General features: G+C 40.5%; 2 long non-coding RNA genes across 16 annotated transcripts in view; one reads left to right on the forward strand and one right to left on the reverse strand.

Moving 5' to 3' along the window:
* Positions 1 to 11,490, forward strand: part of LOC140652444 (uncharacterized) — a 66,974-nt gene extending 55,484 nt beyond the window's left edge. Inside the window, exon 5 of the long non-coding RNA XR_012042808.1 lies at positions 9,619 to 11,490. This is a non-coding gene — a long non-coding RNA (uncharacterized lncRNA). The remainder of the gene's footprint in view (positions 1 to 9,618) is intronic.
* LOC140652442 (uncharacterized) overlaps positions 1 to 15,115 on the reverse strand; it is a 236,781-nt gene that overhangs the window by 24,823 nt on the left and 196,843 nt on the right. The gene's annotated exons all lie outside the window — the stretch shown is intronic.

Consider the following 15,115-nt stretch of genomic DNA (forward strand, 5'->3'; position numbering starts at 1 on the left):
TTTTTTTTTTTTTTTTTTTCCCAGGAAGACTCCATTGGTTTTAGATCTCTTTCAAAAATCTCAGCATTTCTCTACACCCATTTTTATTTCAAGCAGCAGGGCAGCTTGAAAAATGAAACATTATTTGTGCTGAGTCCTTTTCAATAATTGATGGAAATGGATGAGTATCTAAATATTAGTCCAATAATTTTTCAAGTACTAGAAATAATTTCGAATAACAGACTTCAGATGGGGAACGTGCTGCCTTCCCTTCCTGCTCCACCCAATTAAAAAACCAGTTGTGCTACAGATTTTTCACACCAAATGCTTAAGCTGAGTGAGCTAACTACCCCAAGTACAGATCCATGCATGAGCACGGGTTAATGTCTGGACCATGTAGAAATACCACTTAGGCTGGGTATGGCTAGCTGGCCTGAAGCATAGCTGTGTGGTATAGATCTACCTACAGCATCTTGCCTTTAAACCCCTGTGGGCTGGAAGTTTTATTGCTTAGGCTCTGACCAGTAGTAACTACAAGAGTTGACCACCTATTATAGAAGCAACTCTCTGAGAGACAATAATACGTTTATAGTTTCAAGAATTCCTACACTAAGGGCTACATCCACTTAAGGACTCAGGAGGCTATAGATGTAGGGACATAATGCCTAATCCTTTAGGTGCCCCTCCATTGGGCGTAGAGTACATAGGGGTGAAAGCCTAAGCTCCCCGTACAATGAATGGAGAAGATGAATGGGATGGGCCCTCTCAGAACAGGAGTGAAAACAGGCAACTGGTTAGCTGCCACCTCCTCACTGTTTGCCCAATTGAATTAATAGAAAAACTGATTTGAGATTCTGCTTTCCCTGGGAACCCAGTTTTCCTGAAACTATCTCCAGTCCTGCAGGAGCATAAGGTCTTAGATATTGTCAGATACTGTAGTCATTCTTTCCTGGTAGGCCTGGGTTTGGTCATATGCTTCTCTGTTATGTCTGCTGCATAAGGAGCAGCCTAACAGAAAATTCAAATATTCAACGTAATATAAAATGCTCCTCCCACAATGGGCCACAAATTGTACGCACATGACACTTTTGTCCGAGCCTTTAGGGCAGCTCCTGGGCCCTGTTCCTGACATGACACTGGTGATAACCTCTAATATCTGTTGTGCTCAGAAACTCTGAATGAACTGATAAATCATCTTATTTTGTACCACATCCTAGCAATAAAGATTACTTGCATAACTTCACTATGATTTGCTGGGATCTTTCCAGAACCAGTGGTTGGCTTCTGCCAGGAACAGACTCTCTCTTATATATTCACACCCCTCCAAACACAAGTTTAGCAGACTTCAGATCATGATGCATCTGCATTCATTCAGTCACATCACATCAATATGATGCACAGAAGCCTTTCATTTGCCTTCTAAATCAGGATAGCATAACAGATGAAATATTTCTCACTGACCCTGGTCTTCAACACAAAACTGAACTTCTCTTCGCTATTTCAACATTCCCTTCACCAGGATTATATTTACAGTCAACACAATTTGGGCCCTGGATCCACACAGCTTAAATTATTCAAAAAAATGAACCCCTGCCAGTTAAATCAAGAAAATATGTTCTAAAGAAAGATAAAACACATCCTCTATTTAAAATACATTTCCAAAAAGCAACTCTAAATTCATCTCATAAAACTGTTATGAAATCCCTAGTTCCTCCAAACACGAGGAGAACTCTCTGCAGACTAGCGTATTGGTTCATATTTGTTGGGTAATCTAGTAAACCCAGATGGGGAGAAATTGGAAGGAGAAAAATGAAGGATTCTTCCAGTGTTGCCTCAGATTGCTCATCTATTATACAGCCCAGACACGTATCTGTATTGAAGGTTTTCAATGTTCCACAGCTGAATTCTTACTCAAAGCCAGCATTTGCTGAAGGCATGAAAACCAGGGTTGTAATAGATCTCTGTTTGTAGGATCAGTTGTGGAGCTGCCACTAAAAGGCCTTAAAATGCATTTGCCACTCAATAATTATTGTTCCGACAGACTGATAGGCAATTCTGTAGCAAATTCTTTTTACAAATTACAAACCCTCTGACTTGGCCACCTATGAAACGCAAGCCTCTTGGGCTGATGGACTCTTTCTGACTTGTACTTCCTACAGAACTTTCTGAGTGCTCAAGTTGTACTTAACATTCAATGCAAGTCAAGGTTGGGTATTTTCCAAAATCCTCCCTGTTCAGCCTTCTTGTTCTTCTTTCCAAGTCTTCCACTGTGGTAACATCCTCCTCCCTTACCTGTCTGAAGGCTGACTCAAAATGACTGGGGAAGATGTTCTGCCATTTACGAGGTTAGCAGAATTGGGTATGACAACCTACTCCTCAAACTTCATTCTTCTTATCTGTGTTTCTGTTTCCTGCTCATTATACCTGTAGCTTCAGCCCGTTCACTGTAGTAGTGTCCAAGCGCTTTAATTATGGAACCATAATCAAAGCTACATAGCTAAATAGCTTATTCTTAGCAAATAAAGTTATGTTTGCACCCGAGGTCATACCTGCCAGAACTTGCATGTTTTAAAAGTAACATCCAGTCATAAAGACTAAGATGTACTTTGAAATTTAATGGAAATGCACTCAGTTAATAGTGGTTTGCAGAAGAGCAAAACGGTAATAAGATTGATTAAAAAAGCAAAATTATACTGAAGGACCTCTCTTTTCAAGCAGAAACTGTTTAATGTACAGAAATTATGAGGGAATCTGGTTTTGCACTGAAAACCTCAAGCATTACGTCACAGATAGACCTGAGGCCTTGCATTTTAATAATTAATTTCATAAAAGATCCCAAGAGCAATAGAAAGGTCACGAGAGCTATTCCAGTCCATGGGCAGTTAAGCAGAAGAATGCTTCAGTGCCCTTTAGCCTTTGAGTGTGCTGCAGGACAGGGGAGTTTGGTGCTAAACGACAAATTGAGTTAGAAATATTTGAGCCATAAACCATAGTAAATCTTTTAGCGCTTGAAACACCATGTGACACTCCAAACTGAGAGCAAATGAAGTGTTAGTCTATGCATGTTTAAAACGCACGGAGGTTGTGTTTACTGGATTATCTATTTCTTAACTATGTCTCCTTTAGGAGCCTTTGCAAGCTGATGTCCCAAAGTCCCACAAAAGGAAACCATTTACAGAATGCTCCTCTAGCATGATTTAAGAAAAAAAAAATACGTATCTCCCTGAAAGCAAAATTATTTAGGTTGCAAAGTCAAGGACAGCTAAATTAGGAAGTGGCAGATTTATGTGTGCCTGCATAACCTCTACTCAGCCCTCTTGTAGGTCCTGTGCCCTGAGTGAGACAGAGGTCCTTTGGAAAAAATAGTATGTGATATGCAATTAAAGACTATATCTTAACACAGAAAGGAGCTGAAGTAAGGTTCTGTTGGCAGCTATGAATAAGACATTTCCTAACATTTAAGTTCTGGCCTTTGCAACCTTAGCACAGAATTTCTGGCAGGTGACATCTTCAGATGGCTTTTATATATAGGTGAAACTTAACTCTAGCATGATTACTGAACCTTTATCACCACCGAACAGCTTGCTATTTACCTGAGCTGAAGAAAGAAGAATATTAGGAGTCATCTGGAAAAGGATGCTCTTCCTGAAATGGGAAGAATTGCTATGGCCCTGGAGTGGAGTTGGCAGAAACTTTATATAAAGTTGGTCCTTCTTCCCTTGTTTTCTGGCCAGTGCTGTGACCAATATGGAAATGACAACACTGGAACAAAAATTATTGCTGCCCTGATCTGAATCTTACCACGCACATTTTGCTGCTTTTGTTAATTACTCCAGTTATCAAGGTCCTCAAACTAGATTCATAGCAATATGAATTGTTTCTTCCTACCCATTTTTGAGAGCCTGCTCAGAATTCCTAAGGAAGATTCATATTGACAGGAACCTTAAGTATTACTACCAAAAGCCTTCTCATCAACAGCATTACACACTTCCAGGAAGGAGAAGGTCTGAAGAAGCTGCCACCAACACTGCTGCCACTTCTTCACGCCAAGTCCTTCCCGACCTGTCCTGTTCTGACATGACCCTTTCACAAGAGGGGAGAGCACAAGCATTTCTGCTACTTCATTTACCAACAAACTTCTTGCTTCCCTGCTAAAAGTATACAGCAGAAGCCAGCATAAACTTTGAACTGAATTTAGGTCAGTGTAGTTCTTGTTATTTTAATCTCTCTTGTCTTTGTTATATGGATTTAGTCAAGGAAATCAAATATTTAAAAAGCATGTTAAGTGCAATGCTAGCTGAGACTGTAAAAGTGCCAAATTGATGAATGAAAAGTTACTATAAAATTGGCCACACTGTGTAAGTATATGAAGGTATAAAGTGATCGTCCTACAGAATAATAGAAAATTTCATATATTTCTGAGGCATCGTAGCTGCAGAGAGTCATTGCTTTTAATTTCCTGACTTTTACACTTCTAGAACCTTAGTCCTTCTTCTGCATATGTGGCATTTTTGGTTGAAAAGTTAGCGCAAAGCCTGTGTAATCTGAGAGTCATATGAGCAAAAAAATGCCTCTTGCTCTAGATCTTAAATGTCAAGTAATTTCTAGTCAGGAATAAATATTTACTTACAGATTTTAAATACTTTTTTTAAAAAGGGGGGAAAAAAAAAGAAAGGGCTGCTCAGGTTTGGAAATATTTCCATAACAAAAGTTGCTCCAAAACGTTGTGGTTCTCCAAAACATTGTGTGCTCCAAAGCACTCCAGCAAATAGTATAGGTGCAATTAGGACACTGTTGTCTTGACAACATCACGCAAGAAATGAAAGAAGCATTTCTGATTCATGAAAGAAAACCGCAGTACTATTCTTTTAACTCAGGATATTTCACTCAAGGATCTCAAAACTGTCGCTCAAAATGAACCAGCCAAATAGCTATCAAGATGAACAATACTTTACTTTGAGACTAGAGTGTTAAATCCAAAGTGAAGGTACCTTCCCTGAAAAAACAATACAAAGCAATGCTACAACAGGACAAGCCACTAAAGCTTGCAGAAACTACGCTGGATGTTTTGGGATTAGCTCTCCTACAATGTTCATTTTTAAGGATAATTACCACGACTGAAAATGTGGATCTTGGGGTCTGTCGCCCTTACCCAGGGTGCCAGTCAACCTTTCTGATGGGTTTCAACAGGCCTCACTTTTGTCCATATCCTCTCGTGTTGCTAAAATAGAGGCGGGATTAAGCCAAGTCCGGGACTAACAGCTGGACCTCCCAGAACAGCAAATCAAGCATCAGGGCTGTTACCAAGCTGATCCTTACAGGACAGAAGAATGTCCTGTCAATGAGGAACAGATGGAAGAAAAGTAGTGAGGATTGTATACGTAATCTCGTAAGAGGTTATCACCAAGTATTCTGCACTGCACGGTGCAGACAGAAAGCTCTGGAAGCCTTTGGGCCTAGAGGTAAAACCTACAAGGAACTCGGGGACCACTTCTGGGTGCAAAGTGGAAGGTGGCAAAGCGGTACCAAGCTGGCTCCCACCTGAGAAGCCATGTAGCCGCGTCAGTGCAATGCTGCACCATGGTGAGCAGACTGATGAAAAGGAAATACTGGCTGCCACATGAAGAGCAAGAACTTTGCTCTGCTAAAGAACAGGTAGAGCCATCAGCTCCAGGGTGTGTGTCATGCCCAGCAGGCAGCTTGACACAGAAGTCCTCGACTTTGAGAACGCTTTCACTTCAAAAGATCTCACTTGAATGCGAGGATACATGCTGGCAACAGCAGGCTCCTTTGAGGCACCTTTCCCCTTCTAGCTATATTTACCTAAGAAATTTCATGTACAGAAAAGAATGAGTGAAAGGGAATATTCACATACATGACAGGAATGGTCTTTATTCTTATTTCTTTTTCAGCCAGCGCTTTGTTTTCTTTTAGTCAAAGTCTGACAGTCATAAAAAGCTATTGTAGGTGCAGCCCACTAAGAAACAAACCACAGTCCTCCCTGCAATGCAGAGGGTAGGGATCATTACGTTGTTAGCGTGCCATTTGGAATTCATGCAATGCATCCGCTTACTCTATTAAATTAAAGCATTTCCTGGAGCAATTTAGGAAGGATAAAGAAAATAGGTGCTATTATAGAAGCATTGTTTGATTGCCCTTTTTCTCTGCAAGCCATTAGAACATGGTAGCTTACGCATTTGAATTGCAGGCCCTCTTGCCTCCCATCCGTTACCAACATGACATAAATGCGAAGGGCTGCCCCCGAAGCCAGCAGCATCGCTGTAGCTTTTAGCATTGGTAGCTACATTGCTGTAGCTATAGCATTTACAAGCTGTAAATGAGACAAGGTTCTGTCTCTAGTGTTTTTCACTCTGTTCCGCCTTCCCCAAGTTATGTGTTCCCTGCACTGCAGGTTCCTATCTCTCTGGTTAGTCACTCTGTTTTTCAGTCACTGCTCTTCCTGTGGGACCCTCCCGGGTGTCTGCTCCTCCCTGCATTCTATAAGGAGATTATTTGGAATGGAAGTAGACAAGCACAGGTGGTGGGACCACCTGCTACAATCTCTTCAGTGCTTTTCTACAGCATAATAGTGCTTGGGTTTAACCTTTGTATTTCCTTTCTTTTTTTTTTTTCTTCTTTTTTTTTTTTTTTTTAGCTAAAGTTAGCTTTCAATTCATTTATGCAGGGGTCTGAGAGGAGGAATTATCACGAAAGACACTATTCTCTTGGTCCTGGAAAAGCAATTTGCTAGAATATCGTACCCGGGACACCAGGCTCTTCCTTTGCATTATTTCAAAACCTCTGGCAGGCTCAGCAAAAGTGCAAACCAAAAGCTCTTTTTAAGGTGCATTCCCCATCTCTCTTTCCCTTCACTGCCTAACAGTTTCATGTGCCTTATTACCCCCCTGCTCCCACCAGCTCCCAAATTTTATGTGGTCATGCACAGCAGTAACAGAGTATCTCACTCCCTCGTTTGGCTGTGTTACAGGCAGGCATAGTCTCAGCCTCAAAGGGCATCTACAATAGCGATTTACTATGGCAGAGGGTTTTTAGTGTAAATTTGCTTAGCATACGTGGCACCTTGTGGCAGCTCTCAAGTTCACTGCTGGTGCAAGGCGGTTTGCCTCGTGATGGTAGGGTGAAGCTGTACACGGGCATTAGTGTTACACACCCCGTGCAGACACCAGTCTTCCAGCACGTTGCTCTCTACGCGTGCATCGTGCCTGCCTGGGACTGGTAACTGGTGCAAATTTTATTGCCTATATAGAGACAACGTGGACATAAAGGCCTGGAACCATAACAGACCACAGTTCAGAAAAGTAAGCTACTAACTTTTATGGCAAGCAGTGAAATTAAAAAAATAGAAGGCTCAGTTTGGTCAGGTCTTTGTTTACACAAATAATAAAAAAAATAGTCTTGGTTCAAAAGAAGCCACATTTTCCATGAACATCACTTGCTATAGTGAGACTCAGTGAGCTATTCTTAGTTTCGTCCAAGAGGGAAGAAGAAATCCATTAATTGCAGGAAAATCTATGGAAGACAGCTGAACACCAAATTTAAATGGTGCTTCGTACAGTTGGAGTCCAAATTAGAATCAGCAAGAAAGACCTGAATCCCAAAAAGTACTCCAACAAGGAATATCTAACAGACAAACAGGTCTGAGAGAGACACTACAGTTTGCAGCCAGGGGAAATAAATAGTTTCTCAGCTTATTTCATGTTCAGCCTTTATACTCACAGAAACACTTTCTATATTTGGCAGAAACACTTATGCTAGATTTTAACATATCTCTGGAAAATTTTGGTAAAATGTGCCTAAATAACTTTTGCTTAAAGTAAGGTTGGGTTTTCATTTTCATGCATATTATGCCCACTGTAGGAAACATCAACAAACTCTGAGGTCATTTTATGGCATGTATCTCTGGGAGCACAACTAGAAGCACCGAATGCAAAACAAGCCTTTCAGGTGCACTTGTCTTAAGTGCTCTTTGGGGCCCGGCAGTTAACAAAAAGGAACAGTTTTATAAAGTCACTTGAGAATCTGAAGATGAAGAATTTATTCCTGAGCTGATATGCAATGTTAGGGAAACTTGATTTTCATCTCGGTATTTGTTTCTGCCTGCAGAAAATAGGGATAATTTTATTTCCTTCTCTCTGCTTCGAAAGAAAAATGCCTAGTCATATCATTATTCATTACTGAATGTTGCTTCATTTGCATTTATGTATGATAGCCCTCTGGTTGTGGAGGTGACATTTTGTAACATCTTAAGTCAGATGCATGCAGTGTTTCATTTGTGTGGTGCATGTCATCTTTCACTGGGATCCCGTAATTTTCCCTTGGAATTCACTCAACCCTTAGCTCTTAAGATGAGAGAAAATTGGACCCGGTAAGCCAACAGTGACGGACCTAATTGAAAACCCTTACATCTTCAGAGTACACCAATGATGCAAAGATTTACCTGTGGTTATGAAGGGAATGTACGCAGACTCTGTTTCACAAAGAAACGCTGTGTATGCCATTCTCCTCAAGAGTGTGTCTTTTGTACCTTCAGTACCTACAGGAGTGATCAGGAATGCACAGAGTTTGCATTCCTGCAGATACATTATCTGAAAGTGTGGCCCTTTGTTTGCTTTACTTCTGTTTTGTTCTACTAGCCCTTCATTGTAAGAGAGGCCTGTTTATACATTCCATTTTTCTTCGTCTTCTTGGCACCTCGCAGTCAAACACTACTCCAGATTGATCCCTTGATTTACAATGTAGTGGAAGTACAGTCTATGTAAATTTTAGGAACAGACAAAAGAGCGTACTCGCCATCTGATGATTTCATTTCTAGCTTTCCAGCACCTTTTGTTATTTCAGGGTATTTTTTCCTGGTGGGAACAGGCACATTCAGCTGTTGTTTTCATGCTGAAAGACTGTGTGGAAGCACTTCCCTGGTTTTTTTTTTTTCCAGACATGTCTTTCAGCATGTTTCCAAAGGCTTGGAATCAGCACATTGTGTTGTGACATGTGCATACTTGACATTGCTTTGTTCTCTGACTTCCTTTTGCTTGCAATCTTTAGGAAGTTATCTTACAATTAGCAAGGAATTTGAGTCAGTGTTATTGCAGACCCAGCATATTGTCCTCTGCCATCTGCAAAGAAGAAAGCTTGGAAGAGCAGGAGGGAAGAAAGTAATTTTAGTACTTTTAACTGGCTGAGCCACATAGGATTCTAGCTTCAGTTCACTGCATAGAGAGTCATAGCTGTGACTGCAGCCAATTGAGAAAAAAAAAATCACATTACACACTACAAACATCTTAATTAAAAGAATTAAAGGAAAAGCTAGGGCATTACAGTAACTGTCCTCAGATTTGATACATCCTTTTTCTGTATTTTGCTCTGGTTTAGTGATTCTCTCATCAGAGAGCAAAAGTGAAAAGGTATCTTTTTCCTGAGAAGTTTATACAGAATTGATTTTTTTTTTTCTTCTCAACTTTGCATCTTTATGTAAATGAAGCCTGTTCATGTATCCTGTAAACAAAGTTGATAAAAACAAAAAGACACATTTTGTTTGGTCTCAGTGGCAAATATGTTCATTTCTAGCTGGCTGAAAAGCACATCTTTTTATGGTGTTACTCTTTTTCTTCTTTATTTTAGACCATTAGCCTCCTGGAGCCCAGACAAGAAGCCAATCTGTTTTGAACTGCTTCCCTGTCCAGACAACACAGCTCAAGAAAGAGAGAAATGGCAGCACTTTGGGCACGAGGGGATACCTTGAGAGCTGTCTTGGAAAAACTTCCACGGGGAAAAGCCCTAGTTTCCCACAGCCCAGTCAGGCACCACCTGGCTGTGCTCCCCGTATGTCGGGGGGGATCTGGGGTTTGTGCAAAGAGCCGCTTCAGACAGGAGCTGCCCAGGAGCTTCCCGTGGTAGCTGGATCCATTGCCTCTACGGCAGTGCCTCTGTGAAGGACTGTGGTCTTAACAAGGCTGCCCTAGGCGCCTATCCATGCTTCACACCGCAATACTGAGAACGCCATTAACGTGGCAAACGTGCTGAAATCCTTACCATTGTATTAGAAGAAGAGTAAGAGTAGCAATAAGAAACTGTGCCAGAAAGAAAGCAACCATAGGTACATACCTATGTTAATGTAACACCGAGACCTTCTCGACTGGTAACTACGTCTGTAGGCAGCTTCTTATTTCTGATACAAATCTTGTTATGCCTGCGCAAGCCTTGAAGAATTGGCCTGATGTTCAGAGATGCTGAGGTCTTTAAATCTCACTGACTGCCAAAATTAGGCTAAGTGCCTGAATCTGGAAAGGAGGCAGGGACATACCATGTGGTCAGCTGCCTACACTTCAGTGAGACACCTTGTAGACCATGGTGTAACGCATGTATGTTAGACCTTGCTGAACATTAGCTTACTCTGGATATAAACACTCAGGTTTTAACATTTTGGCATTATTGCATAATAGATGTATGATTTATAATAGCATTATCCAGGAAAATATTGTTTATCCATTACGGGAGAGGTGGGGAAAGTGTCTCCCTAGTTAGTATTTTGAGTAGCTTTTTCTTTATGTGCCATAGAATACACATTATATTATTTGGAACAAAAATTTTGTTGTCAGGAGGCCTCATCTTCCTGCTGAAGTGAAGAGATTTTTTTCCTTAGAGTCAGTGAAAGTGTAATAAAACATCTGTTTCAGACTTCAAGAACAGACCTGAGGAAATAGAGCTTTTTACAGATACCCACAGGATCTCAATGCATCAGTAAGGAGTCTCTGGTTTTCATTGTGCTAAGACGTGTCTCCATCAACTCCCCTAAAAGACACAACTCGAGTATGTCTACACAGTGTAGTGGAGCGTAATACAGTGACACGCAAATAAACAGCAGCTAAACTAATTGCCAAACTGGATGCCGTAGGGGTATGTCGGTGCAGAGCTCTGCTCGAGTTGCGAGACCTGCTCTACGGTTTCCAGACAGTACTGCATAGACAAACCAGGATTTCTCAGAGACAGATCAGATATCTGTCCACCACAGTCGTTGGCGATGAATACACATGCTGAGTCCATCAGAGTAACAGGAAGTCCTGAATATTGAGCAATTATTCAATTACTGAGCAAGACAGAACTATCTAGATCCCAAATTTTAAAGTGTTGCTTAATTCTTTTCATTATGAACTCTCCTGCTGAAATCTGTATTTCAGATCACCATATAAGAGGGAGAGCATATCTGAAAGTCTGTACAAGACCGAGAGCTTGCAACATAACAAGGAATAAAGTCTAAAAATACGTATTTGCCAGAAACACAGTAATAATAATTCATATAACTCAAGTGGAAGGAAAGAAGATTATGGTGTAAATTCTAACGTAAGCTATCAACAATAACGAAATTGCTAATCCTTGAGAAAGAGGGCTTTTTTAATGTTGGAAGTTTAGACTTTTGCTTGTTTATGGCAAAAAGTCCCCACAATTCAATTTACTAACTCCGTAATCCAAGGATTACAATGTATGGAGCATAAAGCCAAGCAGAGCAAAGAGAAAATTGTCTCTCCCTTAGAAATTTGTTTTCAGTCATTCAATAAATGTTTTCTATTACTGGTATTTTCCTCCAATATAAATGGCATTGTGGGTGCTCACTCATGACAGCTGCACAAATTGGAAGTTTGTATAATGTCCTGTCCTGCATCGAGCACACCAGATGATTCCTTATATATTAAATAATTCCTTCTGTAATACATTTTCCACACAGACATCCAAATCGATATGCTAGAATAGTAAGTAACCGTACATAGTCACAGATAGATTCAGGATATTCCTCTAAAAACTGCTTGGTTTATTTATTTCTCTTTTAACAGAACACATCAGAATAATCTATCATTTTTCGGCACCAGTGTCATTTATTAGTGTTATCTAAGTTGTACTACTTTCCTTGTCACATCATAAGTTAACCTTTCCTAATCACTACCCTGGACATTTACCAGGCTTTCCCTGGGGATGTGTTTAACTAGAGCCACGATTTTCCTGTTATTATGTACTCCAGGGCTCTGAAAGCTCATGTTGATTCTAGTCAGAGACTGTAAATAAATCCATGTGCGTCTGATGCTAGGGAACTTAATACACTAAGTGGATATATGCCTCATTCAGATGAACTCCATAGCTGGTAGCATGGTAAGATCCTCAAATAATCCTGCCTTTTGCTCCGCTTGCTGAACAGTTAAAGTCCTCCCTTTGGAAGCTTCACAGAAATGGTTTGAAGTCCTCCTCCTCTGTCAAAACACCCGGCGGTTTTCTTTCCCTAGATACCCTTTGTAGGCTTGGCAAAGCGCTGTGGCCTGCACGTGGTATGAAGGACCGAACACTAGTGCTGCGCAAGCCCCTTCTTCGAATCTGCCCTGGATTTAAGCTAGGTTCTCAAGCATCTACACAAGCTAAATGTGTGGTTTTCCCTATCAGCACTTTCCTGTGACCCCCACAGGAGCCGTCCCCTGCCACTTGCCACGCGCGTGGGTTAAAGGAGTGTGGGGAATTCTACTAAGGTCTCCTAAGTCTGCAGCCAGCTGCTTAATCCTAGCCACAGGAAGCAAGAAAATGGCAGAGAACCTGGGAAAGGAAAAACTCCTTTTGAAAGTACTACAAGGATGCACTTAGGCTACAGACATGTTACTCATGATAGACCATTACAATTCAATCCAAAAGCTCAAATAAGACCTGGAAGACCAAGTGAATTGGTACAAAAAACCAAACAAACAACCAAACAGTAATCCCCAGTTTTCATCAGCTGAGATATTGACCGAGCAAAGAGTTGACAATTCAACATCTACTCTCTTGAGGGATATTTTTCAGCCTTAACAGGGTAAGTTGTTGCCAATACATCTAAAAACAAAAATTTCTTAGGCTAGGAGGGGAATCCAACATGAGACGTCCAGCTGTGCTGAATTAAAGCACTCCACTTAAAACATCCCATCAATCACAGAGCAGGAGACTGCTGACGTTATTTGTATGAAATGTAAGAGTGCTATTACTCACCTGCAATTAAAAAGAATAGTTTGATTTGGTTTCTTGCCGAGAGTTATGTGAATATTTTCCCTTTTGCCAGGTTATGAATTTTTCCAGCTTCCATAATCTGAAGGTAGCATTCCAGGTTCTGACTAAATCGTGAACAATGACACGATACAAGTCAGATAATTTTGAAGGGAAAATCATTCTTTCTCTGAAACCTAAATTATAAATCCATTTTATTCATCCACATTCTCTGCAATGGGCTGGCTTGCAATGTCATGAAAACACCATTTTAATTGGCACACTTGTTGGCACAGTCTGAGAAGAGTCCAAGATCTGTATGGAGACTGAATTATTCCATCCTGCCTAGATTTGGACCCTCAAGGCATGGATTAAGATGAGAAACTAATGGGGCAGCATGCAAAAGCTTGTATTACTGAGATAGATCTCCTTCATGGATAAAAAGAAATAGGAACCTTCAAACTTACAATTTGAAATGAGAACAAATCTACAGATAGGGAAAAGTCAGACAAGGATCGGAGCAAAGATCGGTAAGGTAATGAAAGCGTCGGAGCCATCTAGAGGGGATTTTGGCTAGATTACATCTGCCAATATTAGGAACAAGAAGTCCACAAGGCTCTGAGTGCAGGCTTATACCATGTCTGGCAATGTGAAACATTTCACGTGCATTAAATATGCACGCAATTAAAAAAAAAAAAAAAGACAGAAGACAAGCAAGGGCAAGTAAAGAGAGTTATTCTGAAGATAGAAACTCTTTGGGTAAATGCCTTTGGTTCCATTTTTTTTCATGTTCAAATCTACAATTTTCTCCATATTATAGCAATTCTTTTTAGGTGACATTAAGCATCCCTCGTACCAAATTACTAGAACTTGACAATGTTCATCAGAGTCAGCCCAAATGAAAACCTTGGGGTATGAAAAACAGGTTTTCTTGCTCCCAGGAACATTTGCTTGAGGATTTCTCTCCCAGCAAATAAAAAATTTTGGAATACCCACATCAGTAGAAAACAATTTGTGAGAGGAGTATCCATGCAGCCATCTTAAAGCTATTTGTTGATTCAGGTCATGAGAGCATCAAAGTTAGTTAGCCAGGACTGGCGCACTTAGGTCTGGGTGTAAGTTTCAGCTGCATCTTGATACCATATTAGATATTAGACAGATATCCAGGTGTCCATATGCCCATCCCTTCACTTTGGTTTCTGAAGGAAAGAAATCAAGTTTGTGAGCCTCAAGGGAGCTGTAACATGCTTCAGTGAGGCCCCTGTTTGCAATCTTGTGCTTCAGAAGATCCCACACAGCACTGATCTAACACAAGCAAATACAGCCAAGAAACATAACCTATGTGTTGCAAAAACAGGCCTTTTTGATATCCAGTAGAGGAAAAATAACCACACTATACTGTGCTCATCTGTCAAAACCATATCTCAGAAAATAAGGTATGCTGTGTCCCTTGAGCTTCCTAGCTCCATTTTCTCTTCAACACATGGCTGACTTCTCATGCAGAGCAATTGCCTGAAGGCTTAACTTCTGTAGAGTTTTCCCCATGTTATAATGCAGGGCAAGGTTATCGATAACACTAGCAGGAAGTGCCCGTAAACACCAGTCCCTTTACTACATCACTCACTCTTCCCCAAGGTATTCTCAGAGACTTTCAGTCTCAATTACAAGAAACCGTTTAAATGTTTCATCCAGAGAGCTGATATTAAAAAGCAATGACTAGTTGAGGTCTTACAAAACACAAGTATTTTGTCATGTACATCTTTCTATATCAGTTCCCTTCCGTGTGGCTTTTTCCTATTTCCCAAACTTCTTGAGGGCTTAGATAACACAAAGTAACCTGTCTTCTTGTAGTAGAGAGACAGAATGATTTGAAACTAGCTTATCTAAGGGTCATATCCTGCCATTGATTTTTTTCAGTGCTCCCTATTGATTTCAGAGGTGAGTTCCACATGCAGATCAATACCAGGATATGGTCTTTATTTATTAGTATACTTCTGGTCATTTCACTCTATCCTAATGCCTCAAAACATGTGGAGCTAATTACGGCATTCAACATTACATTGGCCTTGTTGTCTTTAGAGGAGAGTTAAGCCTTCATTTGGTCAACAGAAAAATTTGAAAGGAT

This window comes from Ciconia boyciana, chromosome 5, assembly GCF_034638445.1.
Source record: "Ciconia boyciana chromosome 5, ASM3463844v1, whole genome shotgun sequence".
In the NCBI taxonomy this organism is placed as follows: domain Eukaryota; kingdom Metazoa; phylum Chordata; class Aves; order Ciconiiformes; family Ciconiidae; genus Ciconia; species Ciconia boyciana.